Raw genomic sequence first — 24,559 nt, 5'->3', positions numbered from 1 at the left:
ATATAAATATACAATATTATTATTATTTTATACAATAATGAGAAAGTGAATGTTGATGGGCACGATACATCTACATTCATTATTAATTTTTGGGAAAATGGCTAAAAATCTTATTTGATTAGACATAAACAACAAGAAAGGAGAGACTACAGACATTTAGTTTATGTCATATACTTTTCTTTATTTGAATTCCTCACTGTGCAACTTTTTTTTTTTCAAGCAGCTACTACTGCTAAGCAAAATTGCTTACTTGTAATGGGTGATTTCTGAGGACCAAAATACTATCAAGGGGGTTAGGTCCATGTTCCATGTCCTGACTGTCAGTTGTTTATATTTTGTGACCACTTATGTTGGATGGATATAGCATTTAAAAAATGTTCCTGGAAGGAGCTGTACTTTGCACAAACTTTTGACATGCATCAGAATAACTATGATAGGCATGCTGATATGTTTTGTGCTGTGCATTTTCCTGTTTTTGTTTTGTCCTTTTTGATAATGAAATTGCATTTATTTTACAGTGCATGAACAATTGTCTTTCTGTCCCTCCCGACACAGCCTTCCTTGGCGAAACATGGTGTCCGCTTGGACCAAACGACCCTGACTTCTATGTTCAGGTGGCTTCCATGGCCAGGGGTCAGTGGCAGCTGCCCGGCTTCTATGGCCGGGGGGTTGTGCATGCGCCTCAGCAGAATTATGCGCTTAGCACTTGGTAGTGGGGGAGCGCTGGTCACTAAGAGTTAATTAGTAGTTAGGTTAATAAAGTTTTTACCAGGTTGTATTATCATACTAATGTCGCTTGTTGTTATATTTATTGCTTGTTACTGTAATTCATATGGGTTGCGGCCATTAATTTATCCATCCAATAAAACTGTTATCGAATGTTAAGCTGCGTGAGTCTTTGGAATAAATTAAGTTTCCGGGGGGAGGGAGGGGGCGGTCATGATAGAGGGAGGGTTTAGATGTAGCCTTTCCACTGCCCACATTGTGAAATTGCATTTATTTTACAATGCATGAACAAATGTCTTTCTGTCCCTCCGGACACAGCCTTCCTCGGCGAAACACGGTGTCCGTGTTGGGGACATTTTGAGTTGCTGATTTTAAATTTTCTTGAACCTCAGGAGTCTTTTTGAAATAAAAGTCTATGCATCTTCTGTACGATAAAAATAAATACTACTTTTGAAAACTGAAGGACTTGGAATTTTCTGCAGTCCTCCTTTTTCTGATTTCTAAGGACAAAAGCAATGAGGCATACGCATTGGTCATGTGAATCCATCTCTTGCTGGTGAGGAGATTATTTCCAAACCTTTCTAGAAATGAGTGGAGAATTTCTATGCAGCACCAGACCTTTTACTCAGTTTATCAGTTAGTTAAACTTACATAGAAAGATGTAGAGAACAGCACCCCAAGGAGCTGTGTGGCTTGTTGCACTGCTGCTATCAAAGACACTTAATACAGGAAAGCAATTTTGCTTTCTATGGGGCAGCTGAGCACACTGTTAACCTGCAGTCAGATGCAGGTAGAATATGCGCTAATCAATCCCCTCATGCAATAAAGGGATTAGCGCATTTTCAACGTGCATCCAAGGCAGAGTGAATCTAATAGCGCTCATCACATGTAAATGCATGTGAATGAGGCTATTAGGCATTCACTCCCGATGCAGATTAGCAACTAACATTGCCTTGGCCCTAACAAATGGATCTTGACATGTCCTCCTAATGCTAGCAAGAGACACAATCTTCTACTAAATTAGAGATAGCTGTCAGGCCCATGCTATTGGGATCAAAAGAAACACAAAGCTGAGTTGGCTTTCCAAGTGCTTTAGTATTTTTTGGTATTTACTTCATTTATTGTCCATGCACATATACTATTTGTTTTTACTGAACAGTGGTAGAAGTCTAATAAACTAAACTAAAGGAACATCTATTTTTTAATCCATTGAGTGAAGTGCAACCTGTCCTTTATGTGCTTAAGGTAGAGGAATGAATGCTTGAAGACAATTGACTGATTAAAATGCAAATCCCAACCACCTTAGGAGGAAGTTGTGAAATATCATCCTTTACAAATAAAACACAGGGCCTGATTTTAAAATGCAGTTGCACACTAAAAATTGGGTTTTGCCTGTGTAAATGCACTTGGTTTACTTCAATAAGGGCGAGCAGGAAAGATCAAAAGGGCTTCAATAAAAGAGCACCGTGAAGAACGGAGAACCTCATAACAGCAATGAGATTAAAGGCCCGTGCTAATAAAGGTGGTGATGAATATGGGCATCTCTAATGGTGAATAATGGCGAATTTGGAATAAGTTAACTAAGTATCGCTAGCATATCTTTGGGGTGCCCTTTGAAAAGGAAGGGGGAAAAAAATAAAGAAAAAAACTTGCTAATAAAGTCAAGTCACTTAAAAACACCTTACGACATAGCGCTTTCACCAAATACCTTACAGGCAAAGATCTAGTGAACAACACAAGAAACCAGTGCACATGGAATGATAAACCTACAATTAGCGCTCAAAAGCCGTAAAAAAAGTGAGTCAAGACTGGATTTAGAGAGAGAGAGCGAGAGACTGGTTGGTCATTCTGGAGGGAGGGTACAGCAGAAGAGACAGATGTGCCTTTATTTATTTATTTATGCAATTTCTATATACCGTTACCCAGAACACCGTTCTATCTTAACGGTTTACTTAATACAAAATTTTATATAAGCAGTTAGAAAGTAGAAATAAATACAATAAAAAATTCAATTACAAATAATAAGATAGTTAAAATTACTTAAAAACTTTACCTATGACTGGGACATGAACTAGGACAGAGAGGTAATGGGCGTTAGATGAGAGGAGGGATCGGAAACAGTAGCAAGAAGAAAGAAAGTCTGCTAACTAGGCAGGTGTCTTTCTGTGTGTAACAAATAACGTAATAATTAAAGAACAAGGCTTCCAAGATGTACTGGGGGAAAAGATATTTTACAAACGTGCCCAATATAAAGCAAGGTCAAGCAAGTAATTGGTGATTTGTCAGCAATTCAGCATTGTTTTTGCTTTTTTTGAAATCATATTTCCTAATCCAATTAAAAAAAAAATCAGTCATTTGCTTCTGAGTGCTGATGCTGTGTATAGGTATGATATTGATAATTTGATTTGGTAAAAGGGTCTCACAATCTATTTTGTTCTCTCATTAAATAGGGTGCCAGTACAATACTATTCTCACCCTATCTATCTTTCTTTATATTGTTGTTTTTGTTTTTTTCCTTTGGACTTTAAGAAGTCTCACTGATGCACTGGGGAAGTGGGGGCAGGGGAAAAGCTGTTTCCTGAATTCTGGCAGCACCAAACAGAAACAAAAAAAAAAAAATAGGGGTGGTGTTCTCTAAGGAGAGCTTTCCGGATGTGACAGGCAACTGTCCGATCAATGCTCACAGCCAGGCATCTGAAAATGTGAGTTGCTGCATCCTCATACGGCCCAAAATAAATAAAAGTTAATAAGAAACGTTGTTTGCAGAAAAAAAAAGTCTATTTCGCTACTCTGGCAAACTAGAAAGCTCCATCAGTCACAGCACGGTTTAGCTAGGAAGTTAAGCCTTGATCCTTTTTTGGCAAGGTGCCGGCTTTCAAATAATATCAGTATAATTGCCTGTTCCCTGTTGCAATAATTTGTCATTTTCACCATTAGAGGTACCCATATTCATCACCGCCTCTATTAGCACAGGCCTTTAATCTCATTGCCGTTATGAGGTTCGCCATTCTTCATCATTGCTTTTATTATGCCGCGCCTTTGCTCACAGCGCTCTTTTATTGAAGCCTTTTTGATCTTCGCCCTTTCCTGTTCGCCCTTATCGGAGGATACCAATGCATTTTACCTGTATAAGTGGGCTTTTGAAAAATGTTACAATATATCTCATTGAAATGTCCATAGGATATTCACGTGTAAGTGCACTTTACGCGTGTAAATGGCTTTTTTTTAAATCGCTATGATAGTATGTTAAATTTGCATGAGTAACTCCTTTTAAAATTCACTGTTAGTGTAGATAGCTAACTTATAGATGGATATACTAAGTTGTGATATGGCAAGATCATGAGTTAAACAGGAGGTAACGTGTGTTAAATGCAGTTTATTGCGCAATATTACCATATTGTGGCATTATGGCGCAATATCGCACAATATACCAGGATTTCCTCCCCCATGAAATAAACCTCTTTGCATGCATAAAATTTCCTAATGCATTCAAAGCAGTTTATGCTAGGCAATCCAATGCCAATAAAATAAAATGGTTGACTTTGAAAAATGTCCTCCCTGTTATTTTAATGCATTTGAGGGAGGTTTAGTTATTTTCCTGAGGGAACATCGGGCTGCTAACACGGGTCCCCAATGTTCCCATGAGAACGTGAAAGGGCCAAGGTGCCTAACGTCCCTCAAAGGTAAAAAAAAAGTCTGGTCTGGTTTTTGAGTGGTGGATAGATTTTAATGGTGGAGTTGTGTGTGTGTGGTTGCAATGTTTGGTGGGCTGATTAGAGTTGGATTTGTGTGGTGCGGTTTTGGTGATGTGATCGTGTTGTTTTGGTAGACGAGTGAGTTAATTGAGTGGTGGTTGTGTTGTGGACACAGTGACGCATTGTGGACTTATAGTCGGATTTGTGTGAAGTGGTTTTGATGATGTTGTTGTGCTTCTGTGGTTGACGAGTGGGTTAATTGAGCGATGGCTGTGTTGTGTGGTACGTAGTGACGTACTATGGGCAGATAGTATGTGGGTTTTTTTGGGTGTGCGCTTGCATGTTGGCTTGTGAATGGGTACGTTGTTGCACACTGTTGAGGTAGTTGAGTGTGGTTTGCTTTGATTGGATCTGCGTATTGCGTTCTATGGGGTGGTGCTTTGGGTGTGGTTGAATATGTGTTTATAATGCGCAATTATACGCCATTCGGTTACCTTCGCCGTGGTGTTCTGATTCGCTGTATTGAGAGTCGTACGTTGGTTGGAGCTGGCTGTCCTGCTGTACTGTGGTGTAGAGTTGGGAATTTTCAAATTGAATTTGATAATTGTAAAGGTAAGATTGGTATGTGATATTATTTTCCAGTCAACTTGAGCAGTGTGGAAATTTGTGAAGGAGGCATTATTCTTGTGTACTTTGTTTTGTAATAGGTACACGCGAATTGGATTGTGTAAAGGAAGATGGAATCAGTATGTTAAAATGTGTTTAGTACATTGAAAGTTTGTGAAAGGTTAGTGTAACCCTTGAAGTTCAATTTTCTTTGACTCCTTGTGTCTGAAACCTGCACTTTGATTCCCAACCCAGTATCAGAAATGAATCCACACGCTCTTTAGTGAGTAACAGTTTTATCTTTACTGGAATGAATGACTGAAATAAATCTGTTCACTTCCTAAGCATCTGCATTTGTCATATAAAAACATGTATATAGTACAAGAGGAAACTCAACTTTGTCATAAACTCATGTTAAGTATTTCAACCAGAGTCAGCATGTGATATAGCACCCGACCTTAAGCAGTCTCTGAACAAGCAAAGTCCCAGATTGTACCCTACTGTGTGTCCATTTGAATTTAGAGCTGAAGAGGGCGTCAGTACTGCTGCTTCAACTGCCAAATCCACAATACAGCAGCCTCTATCCGAAAGAAGAGCTTCAAATCCTGACAGGGCACAGTTCAACTACTCCCAAGTCGTCCACAGCAGGGTTCCAGAAAAGAGAACCTTAATCAGCACAGATAATATTTATTAGTTCAGAGCAGGGCAGGAACTCTGTTCAGGCTGAGCAGTGATCTGTTCGCACACGCTCAATACAATCAAATTTTGAATCTCCTTTCCCCCCCCTCAGCTCTTAAAGAGACAGCACTCTATTGTCAGTCTTTTCATGTCACAATGATGATTCAACATTTCTCTGCCCTAGTTCCTAGAGGTATGTTACATTAGCATATGTGATTTATATATAATTGTGATTAATGGTACTCGTTTGAAGAATTTTAAGAGTTTATTTTTATTTCAGGTTGAGGTACCATCTATGTGGTGAATAGCTGCTGCTCTTGTTAAATCTGTGGAGGAAGTGAGTTATGGATTGTATGGGGTTATCGTGATAATGTTGGGCGGGATTATCTGTTTAATGTTTCTTTTTAATTTTGTTTTCGTAAGAAACCAGTAGTTGATTTGCCTCGAAGTTGTGCATTGTACAAGAGGTTGGAAGGTAACACCGACTTCCTGTTGAGTTAGGAGTGATCCGGCCCCTGAAGAAGCTGTGGCGAAACAAGGTTCCTTGTTGGGATGTGGTGGAGCGTTCCTATATGAAGATGGGACGTGGTGAAGCGTTCCTATATGAAGATAGTTAAAAAAATTGTTGGGGCAGTGGAGTGCTTTTGTTTAGTTATTGGATAAGACTTTGTCTGATAAACTGTAAAGGGGTGAAAGTGACTGTAAAGATATATGATAAGAACTATTGAGGTTGTGTTAGACTAGTTTTATAACAAGGGGGTGGTGGTATACAATCAGTGAGGAATGAAGCACAAATATTTTGTGATGAATTAGATGAGTGGTATATTCTTCAAATTTGTGTGGCGGTTTTATTGGGTGGGGAGTGTTTGTGGTATGAATGTGTGTGTTTGGAATTAGGGATGTGAATCGTGTCCTCGATCGTCTTAACGATCGATTTCGGCTGGGAGGGGGAAGGAATCGTATTGTTGCCGTTTGGGGGGGTAAAATATCGTGAAAAATCGTGAAAAATCGAAAAATCGAAAAATCGCAAAACCGGCACATTAAAACCCCCTAAAACCCACCCCCGACCCTTTAAATTAAATCCCCCACCCTCCCGAACCCCCCCCAAATGACTTAAATAACCTGCGGGTCCAGCGGCGGTCCGGAACGGCAGCGGTCCGGAACGGGCTCCTGCTCCTGAATCTTGTTGTCTTCAGCCGGCGCCATTTTCCAAAATGGCGCCGAAAAATGGCGGCGGCCATAGACGAACACGATTGGACGGCAGGAGGTCCTTCCGGACCCCCGCTGGACTTTTGGCAAGTCTCGTGGGGGTCAGGAGGCCCCCCACAAGCTGGCCAAAAGTTCCTGGAGGTCCAGCGGGGGTCAGGGAGCGATTTCCCGCCGCGAATCGTTTTCGTACGGAAAATGGCGCCGGCAGGAGATCGACTGCAGGAGGTCGTTCAGCGAGGGTTCCAGCGCCTCGCTGAACAACCTCCTGCAGTCGATCTCCTGCCGGCGCCATTTTCCGTACGAAAACGATTCGCGGCGGGAAATCGCTCCCTGACCCCCGCTGGACCTCCAGGAACTTTTGGCCAGCTTGTGGGGGGCCTCCTGACCCCCACGAGACTTGCCAAAAGTCCAGCGGGGGTCCGGAAGGACCTCCTGCCGTCCAATCATGTTCGTCTATGGCCGCCGCCATTTTTCGGCGCCATTTTGGAAAATGGCGCCGGCTGAAGACAACAAGATTCAGGAGCAGGAGCCCGTTCCGGACCGCTGCCGTTCCGGACCGCCGCTGGACCCGCAGGTTATTTAAGTCATTGGGGGGGGGGGGTTCGGGAGGGTGGGGGATTTAATTTAAAGGGTCGGGGGTGGGTTTTAGGGGGTTTTAGTGTGCCGGCTCACGATTCTAACGATTTATAACGATAAATCGTTAGAATCTCTATTGTATTGTGTTCCATAACGGTTTAAGACGATATTAAAATTATCGGACGATAATTTTAATCGTCCTAAAACGATTCACATCCCTATTTGGAATGGGATATTTTAAGATGTTGATTGTCAATTGTTAATTAGTTGATGCTATGGTGAGGCAGTAAAATATATTATGTTGCACATGTTTTGTATTAATGGTGTACCAATAGTTGTGAGTTTGCATTTGTGCAATTAATTAATACATTTTTTAATGCATATTTGTAAATGTGTTATTGAAAAATGATGTAAACTGGTATTAATGAGATATATTAAAGTTTTCATAACTATGATATAAGATTCCCTATAGATTTGTGTGTTTAGTAAAAGATTAGGGGATCTGTATTCTCTCCTTTTGTGATTACCATATCGGAGTAGGGATTTATCCAGGATGTTTGATGATGGCTCCCAGGAATTCTCCTTGGGACCGAACCCCTCCCAGGAGATCAGGTACTCCCAATGTCTCTGGCTTCTTCTTACGTTCAGGATCTCCTTGATTTGAAAGACTGGGTCTTCCCCAGAAGCAACCTCCAGAGTCTTGCGTGGAGTAGTGTGGAAAGCGGAAAGCACCAGTGGCTTTAACAGAGACACATGGAAGGCGATATGCATCTGTAAGGAAGACGTAGATGATATGTTACGGGACCCAACCGCTCACTAATAGAGAATGGGCTGATGTATCTTGGAGCCAACCTCATAGAAGGGACCCGAAAGTGAATGTGTTGTGGGTGCTGAGCCACACCCGATCCCCTGGGTTGAATGAAGGAGCCAGCCGGTGATGCTTGTCCGATGCTTGATTAGCAGTCCTGCTTGAAGAGACATTTCTCCAATTTAGTGAATAAATGGTTGTCTCTCAGACACTGAAGGTGAACTTCAGCACGATGGGTACTCAGGTCTTTGGAGTAGATCAGGATGTTGTCAAGGTAGATGATCACACACTTGTTGAGCATGCCTCGAAACACTTCATTCATTAGGTTTTGGAAGACCGCTGGTGCGTTGCACAAGCCAAAAGACATCACTAGGTACTCATAGTGGCCATCACGCATATTAAAGGTGGTCTTCCATTCATCTCCAGGCTTGATTCAGACCAAATTTTGGTCTGATTCAGATCCAATTTTGTGAAGACCTTTGCTCCCTGAAGTTGATCCAGGAGCTCAGGGATGAGGGGGAGAGGATAGCGGTCCCGGAGAGTAATGGAGTTGAGGCCCCAGTAACCAATATAGGGCCTCAATGAGCCATCCTTTTTGGCTACAAAAAAGAATCCAGCGCCTGCTGGGGATGTGGATGGTCGGATGAAGCCCCAATCTAGGTTCTCCTTGATATATTGGGACATTGCCTGGGTTTCAGGAAAAGACAACAGGTATACCCGGCATCTGGGAGGAACTGTGTCAGGAAGAACATTGATTACACAGTCAAAAGGGCGGTGCTCGGGTAATGTCTCTGCTTTTTCCTTTGAAAAGACGTCTGTGTATTCGGCGTTCTGAGGTGGTAATGGCAGAGTAGTGGCAGCAAGCAGGAGCCGTGGTCAAGGCAGATCCTGATGGCAAGTGGAAAAGCACTCAGCCCCCCACGTGGCAATCTGGAGAGTCTTCCATTAGATGGTAGGAGAGTGCTTACGAGTTCATGGGACACCCAACACCACCAGGTGGACGGCCTTGTTGAGAATTGAGAAGGAGATCTCCTCCTCGTGGAGTACTCCAGTCCAGAGGATCCCAGGGGCTGTACAGGAAGAAACTCATCCAGGCATAGGATCCCCGTGAATAGAGGAGATTAGAAGTGGAGGTTTGCATGGAAGCACCGGAAATTGTAACTTCTTGACAAGTTCGGCTAGGATGAAATTTTCTCCAGCTCCGGAGTCGATAAAGGCCAGAGTTGTGAGGGATTCCCTGGAGAATTGGAGGGTTACTGGTACTGTACATTGGGAAGCAGGGTTGATACAGCCTAGGGTCATATCCGCCGAGACACCTAGACCCGAGAGTTTCCCGGACGCTCTGGACTTTGGGCTAATAGATGACCCTTTTTGCCACAATACAGAGTCCGAGAGTCCTGCGCCATTGCTTCTCTTCAAGCGTTAAATGGCATAAGAACATAAGAACATAAGAAAATGCCATACTGGGTCAGACCAAGGGTCCATCAAGCCCAGCACCCCGTCTCCAACAGTGGCCAATCCAGGCCATAAGAACCTGGCAAGTTCCCAAAAACCAAGTCCACTCCATGCAACCACTGCCAATGGCAGTGGCTACTCTCCAAGTGAACTTAATAGCAGGTAATGGACTTCTCCTCCAAGAACTTATCCAATCCTTTTTTAAACACAGCTATACTAACTGCACGAACCACATTCTCTGGCAACAAATTCCAGAGTTTAATTGTGCGTTGAGTAAAAAAGAACTTTCTCCGATTAGTTTTAAATGTGCCCCATGCTAACTTCATGGAGTGTCCCCTAGTCCTTCTACTATCTGAAAGAGTAAATAACCGATTCACATCTACCCGTTCTAGACCTCTCATGATTTTAAACACCTCTATCATATCCCCCCTCAGTCGTCTCTTCTCCAAGCTGAAAAGTCCTAACCTCTTTAGTCTTTCCTCATAGGGGAGTTGTTCCATTCCCCTTATCATTTTGGTAGCCCTTCTCTGTACCTTCTCCATCGCAATTATATCTTTTTTGAGATGCGGCGACCAGAATTGTACACAGTATTCAAGGTGCGGTCTCACCATGGAGCGATACAGAGGCATTATGACATTTTCCGTTTTATTCATCATTCCTTTTCTAATAATTCCCAACATTCTGTTTGCTTTTTTGACTGCCGCAGCACACTGAACCGACGATTTCAATGTGTTATCCACTATGACACCTAGATCTCTTTCTTGGGTTGTAGCACCTAATATGGAACCCAACATCGTGTAATTATAGCATGGGTTATTTTTCCCTATATGCATCACCTTGCACTTATCCACATTAAATTTCATCTGCCATTTGGATGCCCAATTTTCCAGTCTCACAAGGTCTTCCTGCAATTTATCACAATCTGCTTGTGATTTAACTACTCTGCAAAATTTTGTGTCATCTGCAAATTTGATTATCTCACTCGTCGTATTTCTTTCCAGATCATTTATAAATATATTGAACAGTAAGGGTCCCAATACAGATCCCTGAGGCACTCCACTGTCCACTCCCTTCCACTGAGAAAATTGCCCATTTAATCCTACTCTCTGTTTCCTGTCTTTTAGCCAGTTTGCAATCCACGAAAGGACATCACCACCTATCCCATGACTTTTTACTTTTCCTAGCAGCCTCTCATGAGGAACTTTGTCAAACGCCTTCTGAAAATCCAAGTATACTATATCTACCGGTTCACCTTTATCCACATGTTTATTAACTCCTTCAAAAAAGTGAAGCAGATTTGTGAGGCAAGACTTGCCCTGGGTAAAGCCATGCTGACTTTGTTCCATTAAACTATGTCTTTCTATATGTTCTGTGATTTTGATGTTTAGAACACTTTCCACTATTTTTCCTGGCACTGAAGTCAGGCTAACCGGTCTGTAGTTTCCCGGATCGCCCCTGGAGCCCTTTTTAAATATTGGGGTTACATTTGCTATCCTCCAGTCTTCAGGTACAATGGATGATTTTAATGATAAGTTACAAATTTTTACTAATAGGTCTGAAATTTCATTTTTTAGTTCCTTCAGAACTCTGGGGTGTATACCATCCGGTCCAGGTGATTTACTACTCTTCAGTTTGTCAATCAGGCCTACCACATCTTCTAGGTTCACCGTGATTTCATTCAGTCCATCTGAATCATTACCCATGAAAACCTTCTCCATTACGGGTACCTCCCCAACATCCTCTTCAGTAAACACCGAAGCAAAGAAATCATTTAATCTTTCCGCGATGGCCTTATCTTCTCTAAGTGCCCCTTTAACCCCTCGATCATCTAACGGTCCAACTGACTCCCTCACAGGCTTTCTGCTTCGGATATATTTAAAAAAGTTTTTACTGTGAGTTTTTGCCTCTACAGCCAACTTCTTTTCAAATTCTCTCTTAGCCTGTCTTATCAATGTCTTACATTTAACTTGCCAATGTTTATGCTTTATCCTATTTTCTTCTGTTGGATCCTTCTTCCAATTTTTGAATGAAGATCTTTTGGCTAAAATAGCTTCTTTCACCTCCCCTTTTAACCATGCCGGTAATCGTTTTGCCTTCTTTCCACCTTTCTTAATGTGTGGAATACATCTGGACTGTGCTTCTAGAATGGTATTTTTTAACAATGACCACGCCTCTTGGACATTTTTTACTTTTGTAGCTGCTCCTTTCAGTTTTTTTCTAACAATTTTTCTCATTTTATCAAAGTTTCCCTTTTGAAAGTTTAGCACGAGAGCCTTGGATTTGCACACTGTTCCTTTTCCAGTCATTAAATCAAATTTGATCATATTATGATCACTATTGCCAAGCGGCCCCACCACCGTTACCTCTCTCACCAAGTCCTGTGCTCCACTGAGAATTAGATCTAAAATTGCTCCCTCTCTCGTCGGTTCCTGAACCAATTGCTCCATAAAGCTATCATTTATTCCATCCAGGAACGTTATCTCTCTAGCGTGACCCGATGATACATTTACCCAGTCTATATTGGGGTAATTGAAGTCTCCCATTATTACTGCACTACCAATTTGGTTAGCTTCCCTAATTTCTCTTAGCATTTCACTGTCCATCTCACCATCTTGACCAGGTGGACGGTAGTATACCCCTATCACTGTAGTCTTCCCTGATACACAAGGGATTTCTACCCATAAAGATTCAATTTTGTATTTAGTCTCATGCAGGATGTTTATCCTGTTGGACTCTATGCCATCCCGGACATAAAGCGCCACACCTCCTCCCAACTGCTCCTCTCTGTCATTGCGATATAATTTGTACCCCGGTATAGCACTGTCCCATTGGTTATCCTCTTTCCACCATGTCTCTGAGATGCCAGTTAAGTCTATGTCATCATTTACTGCTATACATTCTAATTCTCCCATCTTACTTCTTAGACTTCTGGCATTAGCATACAAACATTTCAAAGTTTGTTTTTTGATTGTATTTTTATTCTGCTTTTTAATTGATAGGGATAAGTTAGAATTTTTTAGCTCAGGTGAGTTTTTAGTTACAGGCACTTGGACTACTTTTCTAATTATTGGAACCTCACTGTCGGGATGCCCTAATTCTAATGCATCATTAGTATCCTTTAAAGATACATCTCTCCGAACCATGCGCTGCTGAGCGACTGTCGGCTTTCCCCTTTGTTCTAGTTTAAAAGCTGCTCTATCTCCTTTTTAAAGGTTAGCGCCAGCAGTCTGGTTCCACCCTGGTTAAGGTGGAGCCCATCCCTTCGGAAGAGACTCCCCCTTCCCCAAAAGGTTCCCCAGTTCCTAACAAAACTGAATCCCTCTTCCTTGCACCATCGTCTCATCCACGCATTGAGACTCCGGAGCTCTGCCTGCCTCTGGTGACCTGCGCGTGGAACAGGGAGCATTTCAGAGAATGCTACCCTGGAGGTTCTGGATTTAAGCTTTCTACCTAAGAGCCTAAATTTGGCTTCCAGAACCTCCCTCCCACATTTTCCTATGTCGTTGGTGCCCACGTGTACCACGACAGCCGGCTCCTCCCCAGCACTGTCTAAAATCCTATCTAGGTGACGCGTGAGGTCCGCCACCTTCGCACCAGGTAGGCATGTTACCAGGCGATCCTCACGCCCACCCGCCACCCAGCTATCTACATTCCTAATAATCGAATCACCAACTATGACGGCCGACCTAACCCTTCCCTCCTGGGCAGTAGGCCTTGGGGAGATATCCTCAGTGCGAAAGGACAATGCATCACCTAGAGAGCAGGTCCTTGCCACAGGATCCTTTCCTGCTACATCTGGTTGGTGCGCTCCCATTATGAGACCTTCTTCCTCCAAGGCAGCACCAGGGCTGCCAGTCTGAAGTTGGGACTGGACTACTATGTCCCTGAAGGTCTCATCTATATACCTCTCTGTCTCCCTCAGCTCCTCCAGGTCTGCCACTCTAGCCTCCAGAGATCGGACTCGTTCTCTGAGAGCCAGGAGCTCTTTTCATCGCATGCACATGTACAACTTCTCACCGGTGGGTAAAAAATCATACATGTGACACTCGATGCAAAAGACTGGGAAGCCCCCCTCTTGCTGCTGGACTGCTGCCTTCATCTCAATTTTGATCAGTTCCTAGTTAAGTTTTAGGTTGCTATGGGAGTAGGAATGTGTCTAAGTTCCTTTAAATGTATTAGTGAATTCACTATATGTCTGGTAGTGGCCTACTGGGGTCTGATCGAATTCTCAATAAAGTTTTTGTTGATGGGGTTTTTTTTTTTGTTTTTTTTGTGTGCAAGTGGCACCTGCCTATAAATTAAGGGATGAGCTTGGGGTGGGTGGGTTGGGAATTACAAACAGTCTAACTTTAGTTAGTCAGCATGAGTGACTCACAGCTCCCTTGATTAACAAATGTTGTTCCCTATTCAAACCTAATCACACTACCTCAACACCTTTCCAAGGTGAGTAACTGAGCTGAACTATTCAACTTTTTTACTTTGGTATATACTGCTCCTAGCTTATTTCTAGCTTCTGGCTACTTTTTTGTGGGGTTTTTTTTTGTGTTTTTTTTTGTTTTTCAATACAATGCACTCAGTTATTTATTAAATAAAACACTTAGCTCTTTAAAAGTCTGGAGGACACTTTAATAGTTAGGCAGACTTTAAAAAAATAAACACACTACCTACTGCTACCTTATTGACTGACTAAATACAAACAGTCTAACTTGTTTATTTATTCACTGCCAACCTACTGCTACCTTATTGACTGACTAAAAATACAAACAGTCTAACTTGTGTATTCACTGCCTACCTACTGCTACCTTATTGACTGACTATTTAAAAATGCAAACAGTCTAACTTGTTTTATTCACTGACTGACTATTAAAGGCACAAACACACAAACACACTAAATAATATTCCCAAATAGTTAACTTTGCCCCAATACTTTTAAAAAAGTCAATGTCAATGTCCCAAGCAAAAACTTACTGATTCCTTTCAGCCACCAGCAAGGTGATCCTCTCCTCTAACTGCATAGGCTCCTTGCTGTGGCCCTGGGGGGTCTTGGTGGCAGCTGGGGAGGTTAGCAGACAAGAGAACAATGGGGCCAGAGGAACCATTCGGCGTCCAGGTCTCAGTTCCTTCGTGCACTGCTGAAGGCACCGGTTGATCCGGCCCGCCAGGTCAATGAGTGCTTCCAACTCCTCAGGCAACTCTCAAGCTGCCAGTCCATCTTTTATTTTGGAAGCCAGGCCCTCTAGGAAGATACTCCGCAGGCTGTCATCCTGCCAGCCCAGTTCGGAGGCTAAGGTGCGAAATTCCACGGCAGAGATGGAGCAATTCCGAGGCAGCTGAGGACTGGTATCCTGGCTTGTCGAAGACTTGCCGGAACTTCTGGACGAACCAAGACAGATCTCCCAGGATGTTGTCCCCTCATTCCCATAATGGGGAGGCTCAGGCCAGGGCCCTCCCATCCAGTGGGAAAGGATGAAAGTGGTCTTAACCTGGTCGTTGGGGAACTGAGTTGGTTGGAGGGAAAATCTCATGAAGCAATGATTCAAGAACCCCTGCATTGCTTGGGATCCCTGGCATATCTAGGCGGAGCTGGTAGGTACAACAGTGGGGAAGAAGACGTGGGAGGCACCGGTGGAGCAGCCGAGATCCCGGGTGTGGCAGGAGGATCCAAGCGATTGGCCAGACGTTCCACGGTGGCTGCCAGAACATCTAGGCACTGCTGTTGCTGCTGCAAACGTTGAGCCAGGTCAGGGATGGCCTGAAGACCGGACAAGTCCACCGGGTCCATGGCCTTAGCAAACTGTTATGGTTGTGGACCCTTGAGCCGGGATGGGTGTTAGTGCCACTACAGAGGGATGGCCCTCAGTGGTTCCTGTCACTGGTAGGTGGTGAAGGTGAGGTCAACCCACCTGGAGCTTCACCTATACCAGCCCTCGTTCCCCGTAGGTTGAGCCCTTGGGTACCGGGGCCGCAGGACTTAGGTGCAGGTTGCCTCAGTGAAGCAGGAGCAGAGAGCCAAGACTAGGTCAGGAGTCTGGGTCTGGGCAGGCAGCAGAGAAGCAGAATGAGAGTCTAATCCGAGTCTGGGGCAGGCAGCAGGTGAGTAGAGATGAGGAAACCAGGCCAGGGGTCGAGACAGGCAGCAGACAAGAGAAGACAAGAAACAAGCCAGGAGATACCAGGTGATCAAGTACCAGGTACCAGGAGATCAAGCCGAAGAGGAACTCAGGAACTGGAGTATGAAGGAAGGAGCAAGGTCAGGCACTGGATCAGGAGCTGGATCAGGAGTTGGATCAAGAACTGGATCAGGAACTGAAGGAACACAGTAACTAGCACTCTGAGGACATGACCTGTTGCTAAGGCAAAGAACTGGGGACTGAGGCAGGGTTTAAATACCCCTCAGTCCTGATGTCATTGGTCAGGGCCGGGCTAAAATTTCCCGCCGCGGCCCCTTTAAGAGGCAGTGCCTCCCGTGCACACGTGCCTAGTGAGAGCTCCGCAGGAAGCAGGATGGCGTTTGAGCCACGTGGGAGGCCATAATCAGCCCCGTAGCAGGGAGAACTGTGCTGATGGGGAGGCGTGCCGGCTCGCAGCGGAAAGGTAGGGGGGCTGGCCGTGGTCTGTTTTGGCCAGGACCCACAACACCCTTATGAAGAAATGCTAAAAAGGTTAGGTCTGTTCAGCTTGGAGAAGAAATGGTTGAGGGAGGATATGATAGAGGTCTATAAAATCATGGAATAAAATGGATAAATGTAATTTGGTTATTTACTCTACCCCAAAAATACAAAGACTTGGGGATACTCCCTGAAGTTATTAGATAGCACTGTAAAGGAGTGGCCCTACTGCCCCTCCTTAACCTGTTCAGGACTAGGTTAGATGCCTTGCCCACCTTAAACCCATAGAAAGAGAGAGCTCTGTGGGTTGGATCCTGCTGGGCAGAATAAGAAGAGGTAGATCCCAGTTGGCATCAGGAGACCCCAGCGTCTCCAGGAGAAGGAGGTCCTGAACCCACTCTGTTCAAGGTATGTTGAGAGTACACTGCTACATGGTAGGCATTCTACTATTGATTATATGCTGAAAGTGTTCAATAAAGTTGAAAGTTTCATGAAGAAAGTGTTGTGTTGGGGGTTTTAGTGTGCCCTTGGGCCTCAACCCGACCCCAGATAGATCTAGGACCGAACTGAGGGTTGAAGGCGTGTTCCAGCAAGGCGGGACTACGGTCTTACCCTCTACCAGGCCTGCAAGCTCCCAGCGCCAGCAACAAGATGATGTTGGTAGGGGAATGGTCCTCCAACTGTTCCAAGCCCTTTCGGACTTGCCGCTTGGATCGCCATGGAGCGGCAGGCTGGCCTGAGGGTGAGGGCAAATGGAGGCCTTGACACGAAGACATAACACCAGGGTTGATGCGACGGCATCACAGACAAGGGTTAAAGCGAAGACATGACACCAAGGCTGAAGCAAGACATGACACCAAGGCTGATGCAACGGCATCAGAGACGAGACGAGGAACTTGAAGTCCAGATGAGACAAGAAGCTGGGAAGGTGGACATTGGCACTGTCTCTCAGGGTGCCCTACTCAGCCCACCTTCACGGGCGGACCCAATGGGCTGGTCGCGGACCACCCTGTCCCACTACGCGCTCTACACAGCCCAAGGAGGCTGGTCACGGACCACTCGGAGAGCGGGACAAGCGCAGGAGAGGATCCAGTCAAGGTGGGACTCCGACGATGAAGCCGATGTCATCCGAAGCACCACAAAGGCTGGCAGGACGGGACGGCTCAGGAGCACAGGACACCAGTCCACTGCCGGCATCTCCCATGATGGAGAAGCGTCACCTGGAGATCCATGGCTGGCAGAACAGAAGGCTCCAGAGCAAGAACGAACACCAAGGAGGGTTGGAACACCAGGAAGTGATACACCAGGAGATGAGACTCCAGGACACCTGGACGAGGACCTCAGGCAATTAAGACATGGCATGACGAGACGACAAGACGAGGAGCTCCACGAAGAAGAAAGAAGACCTGACGGAGCTCTGGCAGGCAGGAGCCTCCAGGACTGAAGTCACTCTGATGCAAGGCCAGGACGTAATGCAAAGACAGCCCTTTTATAGGGCTGCTACAGGAAATAGTCACTAGGTGGGGCCCAGGGCATATCCAGCCGTGGGCCCTTTAAATGTAGCAGAGAGGCGCGGCCGCGTGCCTAGAAGGCAGGAAACAGGAACTGTGCAGGACCGTGGACAGCGGTCCTGCACCGACGTCCACAATGCAGGAGCAGGGCTGGGCCTGGAGACAGTCCCCGATGACGGCAGCGGCTCCAGCCGCTGCAGGAGGCCCCGGGGCGGCTCCAGCCGCCAATCCAGCCTGGGACTTGCGGCCTCCAGCCGCGAAGAGAACGGCGACGTCGACGGCGGCTCCGTGCCGCAGAGATGGCAGGAAGTCCACGGCTCCGGCCGCATTGAAGACAGAACAGGATGGGCAGCCTCCGGGCCGCGAAGGAAACTGAGTCCGCAGCTCCAGCCGCACAGGAAGGCCCAACTTCGGCGGCTTCCAGCCATGTTGGGCACGGTAGCATGGGGGGAAGGTGAGTGCCTGCTCGCGGGGATTAGCTCCGCGGGCAGTGTTCATAACAGAAAGACTGAAATCAGTGTACTTCCTGCCTCAGCCTATGAAGTTTGCTCAGCTATCCCAGAAGCACATTTAAAACAAATCAAAGAAAATTATTTTTCACGCAATGCACAGTTAAGTTCTGAAATTAATTGCCAGAAGATGTGGCTAAGGCAGTCAGCATAGCTGCATTTAAAAAAAGGTTTGGTCAAGTTTCTGGAGGAGAAGTCCATAATTGTTAGTAACTGAGTACACTTAGACAGTAACTTTAAAACAAGTGTGTGGGCAGCCATACATGTGCTCTGCAAAAAACCATACTCATCACCTAAAAAAGCAAATTTGTTATATCAAAATTACATTAACTTGCAGCACTGCAAATTTTGCAGTGGGTAGAGACTCAGAACACAATACAGATTAAGTGTCCACAAATTAGAAATATAAATAATATACACTTAAAATCTTTATTGGAAACCCCAAGATGATAAAATCAGTATGCAGTGCAACTCTGGAGAAAAAGGATCAGAATGGCACCAGTGTAAAATACAATGATATCAGAGATACAGATTTCCCAAAACTGATAGAGAAAATAAAAGACTTCCTACAAAAGAATTAGTAGTAAAAACAGCAGCTATAACAATAGAATAGGTTGTATCCTGCCACCAGACTAGACATGTTATCTGATCAGAGATAGTACGGACCAGCACCAGATCCCAGGAATTGTCAATGTGACTGTCCTTTCTGTATTTGTAATTTTATTTCACTGTTAATTTTCTCTATTTTTCCCTTCTTTCAATTTTATAACCACTTCATGTATTACCTTGGCAATATATGTCCCTGTTTTATTGTAACTGCAATTTTTTCTTTTTCTTTTAGCACTTGTTAATGTTCTTATTATTATTTTCTTGTTGTCACACCTTGTTAATTGTAAACCGGCATGATGCGATTCCCATCGCGAATGACGGTATAGAAAAAAAACTCAAATAAATAAATAAATAAATACATAACTTGTCATCCAGTAAGGTTTCCTGACTCTGAGAAGAGTTAATGAAAGGTCAGAACAGTTCGAGTGTAAGCCTTTTAACAGTGGAGGAGTAGCCCAGTGGTTGGAGCAGCAGGGAAACCAGTATTCAAATCCTGCTGCTGCTCTCTGTGACCTTGGGTAAGTCACTCTACTCTCCCATTTCCTCAGGTACAAAATTAGATTACAAGCTCTGCGAGGATGGGGAAATGCCTATAGTTCCTGAATAATATAAGCTACTTTGAAATGCCAAAAAGCAGACTAACAAAATGAATATTTTGACAATGACTGGACAAATGTTAAAAGATGAGAGGAGTAGAGTAAATGTAGCATAATACGGAAGCTGGGACAGAGTGGTTAGTGACACTAATGGAAGCTAAGAAGAACTGATCAGAAAGATAAAAAGAAAATCACAAATGCACAACCAGTCAAACTAATAGATGAAAAATTGTGATATTGGCAGAGACCTGCATTTTCAGATTTGATTGTCTTTTTTTCCTGGGAATTTATTAGTGTTTTTTTTACACCAAAAGCAAAAATGGGAGAAATCAGTAGAAACAAATGACTTGTCATGTTTCCAGGTAGATATCTTTTTTTTGTTTTTGTTGTGATAAACGCTGATATATTCCCAGGAGAAATAAAATGAAAACTGAAAACAAAGGTCCCTAGACGCAGGTTATAACTGGCAATACTGTTACTATGTTATCAGTAGTTGCATTTGGAAATGCTTTACAAAAAAACACTAATCATGTATGAAAGGAACAGTAAAATAAACAGAGGAATGAGAAGGATTCAAATGAGGAAGACCAAACAGCAGAGAGAGAGAGAGAGAGACCATTTTCATAGCCAAGAAACAGAAGGAGGAAAATATGGGTCTTTGAAATTCTTCTTCTATGAAAAAATGTGGATATGATTTGGCTTATATAGCAGAAATTGGCATTTCTGTGTGAATCTGTAACCCTATTTTAGAATGTACTTTGTGCAATACAGGGAAAAAGGTAAGTTAGCTGGGGCTTAAGAAGGAATCAAGTTGAAAAGTAGTCTGGAGCCAGGATATTAAGTGCCCTAGATGAACCTAATGCCTTATTTATTTATTTTAAAATATTTATGTTTTGCCTATAATGATATAATCAGGCTAGACAAATTACAATTAATAAAACAATAACAAATCAATTTACAAAAAACAAATTACAATATACTTAAAAGAGATTCATTATTAAACACCAATCATTAAACAGAAATGCCTCATAAAACAGAACGCCTTGTGACAGTTCCCTCCCAACTCTCCATCTCCCCCTCCCCTGCCACCAACCCCACTCACACCCTCCCCACACACAATTAAAAATGATGCATTATAACAACAGATTTTACATGAAAAATAACATTCATTCTTCTGAGGTAAAAATATCACAGCATATACCGTATATTATTACAACCATTGCTGTGGAGCCAAATGGGAAACCCTGCAAAAAAGCAAAGACGATGCTTGGAGCCCATATAATAGGTCTATTGTACCACGGGTTGGGTGTAGGCTTGGCTCTCAGAAAGCCATGAGTTAATGAAATTCTAATTACAATATAGCAAACCTCCCATACCAAAACATCATTGAAAGAGCAACAACACTAGCTATGAAAGGAAACACTACAAATATTACACCTATACACCAATACACTTCGTATTTGGAAAACAGAACAAGACAAGCTGTGTTATGCTCAGGCTTGTGAATCCTTGGACTGACGGGAGGATGGCATACCCTAGGAGGTGGATCCGTAGGTTCTCCCGTTGGGTGGCGAGGCAGAACAGAAGATGCGACCGGCTGACCCTTGGCACTGGAGACTGAGGTGGCTGTGGAGGCAGACGAGGAGTTGTGACGTTGAGGAGACAGCTGAGTCTTCGCCACTGGAAGCCCGCGATCCCCCCAGGAGGAGCCCGTAGGGACCCGGGCCGCTGGGACTTAGGTGGGCCCTTGGAGACGGTGGTCTAGAAGAAGTCCAAGGTCAAGTGCCAGAGGGTCGTCGCTTACCAGTCCGAGGTCACACACCAGGGAATCACCGCTTGCCAATCCGAAGTCAGGAACCAGGAATCACTAAGACGAAACAGGAACCAAGAAGCAAGGGTCCAAAGCACAAGAAGACTCACCGAAGCAAGCAGACTCAAACAATGCTGACAGTGAATGTTGCCAAGTCAAGGAATGAGCAGAGGAAGCCTCCTTTTATACTTCCTCTGATCCGGTGCATAGGAAACAGCTGAGGTCAATTAAAGGGACGAGGTCCCTTTAAATCTGGTGAGGAGGCGCGGCCTCACGCCTAAGATGGTGGCGGCCATCTTGGATTTTGGCCGTGGAGGAAAAGCTGCCCGCCATGAGGGAGGAGCAGGGATGGCTCCCAGCCCAGCAGCCACCCCAGAGGCCCGCGCCTGGGCGCGGGAGCAATGGGCATCGATCACCAGCAGCTTCCCTCGATGTCGCCATGGCAGGACGCCGTCGCGGTCAGGTAGGGGGGCGCATCCGCAGCCGTATGCGGCTGCAGAACACAACAAGCCGCTGTAGATTCCTACACAAAAACTACATGTTAGCAGAATACCTCACCTCAGTCACTCATGCAGAACTCAGACAGACCGTCACCAAATAGAGAATAAAGAGACTATAATGTATATATAGAAACATGCAAACAAGAACTGAACTGGAAACCGATACAAGCCAATCTCTGTATGCAGTGCAACAATGGAAAAACAGAAACATTGTCATTCATTATAAAACATCAAACAATAAAATCAAGAATATGTATCATCAATAGTAATAAATTCACACTAATGAAAAGAATAAATATTTCAAAATATCTGTTAACTAGATTAACATCCAATAATTAAAAACTCATATAAAAATGTTTTAAAATGTTTTAACATTTTCTAAACACCAATAAAATATTTCAAAATGTTTTAAAGTGTTTTAAAATTTTCTAAACACCAATAAAATATTTCAAAACAGACACATCAAATAACTCCCGATAATAAACTAAATTGTTGTGGATTAGCAGGGAGAGAAAAGGTTTGTTGTGCACAAAGTTTCTCCTCTCTCTGTCATAAACACATACACACATGCTTTCTCACTCTCTCTCTCTCACCCTTACTTTTCAATATATTTATAAATGATCTGGAAAGAAATACGACGAGTGAGATAATCAAATTTGCAGATGACACAAAATTGTTCAGAGTAGTTAAATCACAAGCAGATTGTAATAAATTGCAGGAAGACCTTGTGAGACTGGAAAATTGGGCATCCAAATGGCAGATGAAATTTAATGTGGATAAGTGCAAGGTGATGCATATATAGGGAAAAATAACCCATGCTATAATTACACAATGTTGAGTTCCATATTAGGTGCTACAACCCAAGAAAGAGATCTAGGTGTCATAGTGGATAACACATTGAAATCGTCGGTACAATGTAATGCGGCAGTCAAAAAAGCAAACAGAATGTTGGGAATTATTAGAAAGGGAATGGTGAATAAAACGGAAAATGTCATAATGCCTCTGTATTGCTCCATGGTGAGACCACACCTTGAATACTGTGTACAATTCTGGTCGCCGCATCTCAAAAAATATATAATTGCGATGGAGAAGGTACAGAGAAGGGCTACCAAAATGATAAGGGGAATGGAACAGCTCCCCTATGAGGAAAGACTAAAGAGGTTAGGACTTTTCAGCTTGGAGAAGAGAAGACTGAGGGGGGATATGATAGAGGTGTTTAAAATCATGAGAGGTCTAGAACGGGTAGATGTGAATCGGTTATTTACTCTTTCGGATAGTAGAAAGACTAGGGGGCACTCCATGAAGTTAGCATGGGGCACATTTAAAACTAATCCGAGAAAGTTCTTTTTTACTCAACGCACAATTAAACTCTGGAATTTGTTGCCAGAGGATGTGGTTAGTGCAGTTAGTATAGATGTGTTTAAAAAAGGATTGGATAAGTTCTTGGAGGAGAAGTCCATTACCTGCTATTAAGTTCACTTAGAGAATAGCCACTGCCATTAGCAATGGTTACATGGAATAGACTTAGTTTTTGGGTACTTGCCAGGTTCTTATGGCCTGGATTGGCCACTGTTGGAAACAGGATGCTGGGCTTGATGGACCCTTGGTCTGATCCAGTATGGCATTTTCTTATGTTCTTATGTTCACACACACACATGCTCTTTCTGACTCATACACTTGCTCAAACATATACACACACTCTCTCCCACATACATATGCCCACTTATACAGACATGCACTATCCCTCACTCACACATGCTCAATCATACATGCATGCTCTCTGCATCAGTCACACACACTCACCTCTGTCACACACTCATTTTTCTCCCCTCTGGAAGCACAAACAGCAGCAGCATTCTCCTTCAGCCCCCAAGGTTGATGAGACTTCTCTTTCTTCAGGCCACAGATGCTGCTCTACCTTTTGTTGCTTTGTTCTTTGGCTGTGTGGGCTGACATGACACTGCTCCACCTACTTTCAGCTGCATGGGCAGATTCTTCCCCCTTCCAGCTACTCAACTGATGCTTCAGCCTGCTCCCACTTCTTCTGGCACCACAATGGCATCTCCTCATTTCCACCTGCGTGGGCCAATGCAGTTACATTTCTTCTTCCTTGCCTGCATGGGTGAGAAGAAGGAACTGCCCTTGTGGTGCTATCCCTAACATTTTGACACTATAGGTGGGCGCTTAATCTGCCTAATGCTTCCTCCGACTCTAGCTGAAGCTACATGATTTCCAAACTGCTCTTTCTTCTTTTGATATTGGATACCGACTGGATGTTGAATTTAAGGGTGGATATGATTATCATCATTGGAGGTGCTATCTGTAAAAAGAGTTGTATATTGCAATGAGAACTTTGCATCACAAAAAGACTAGGAGTCTGTGCCATAGATTCAACAGGGATGTGTGTCTCACTCATTAAAAAAATTTTTTTTTTTAAATGTATTTAAATGTTATATTAGACTATGTTTTTATATGCTAAAAAAAATATGTAAAAAGGGCCCTGTATGTGGCATTGTGACTGGACTGTGACTGGACAAAATTGAAGCAAATGTGCCATTTTGTGGCTATCTGACACTTCTCTGCTTTATGAGTGCCCCATATATCAGAATTCAATTGCAGTTACACCACTTTTTTCATTTTTCTCGTGCTTGACTTTAGCTATA

General features: G+C 43.7%; 1 protein-coding gene across 3 annotated transcripts in view; it reads right to left on the bottom strand.

Moving 5' to 3' along the window:
* KCNB2 (potassium voltage-gated channel subfamily B member 2) overlaps window positions 1-24,559 on the bottom strand; it is a 440,763-nt gene that overhangs the window by 5,110 nt on the left and 411,094 nt on the right. The window lies entirely within an intron of this gene.

Source organism: Rhinatrema bivittatum, chromosome 2 (genome assembly GCF_901001135.1).
Source record: "Rhinatrema bivittatum chromosome 2, aRhiBiv1.1, whole genome shotgun sequence".
NCBI lineage: Eukaryota > Metazoa > Chordata > Amphibia > Gymnophiona > Rhinatrematidae > Rhinatrema > Rhinatrema bivittatum.
The sequence above is the reverse complement of the archived record's forward strand: the minus strand, read 5'-3'. Positions and strand labels throughout refer to the sequence as shown.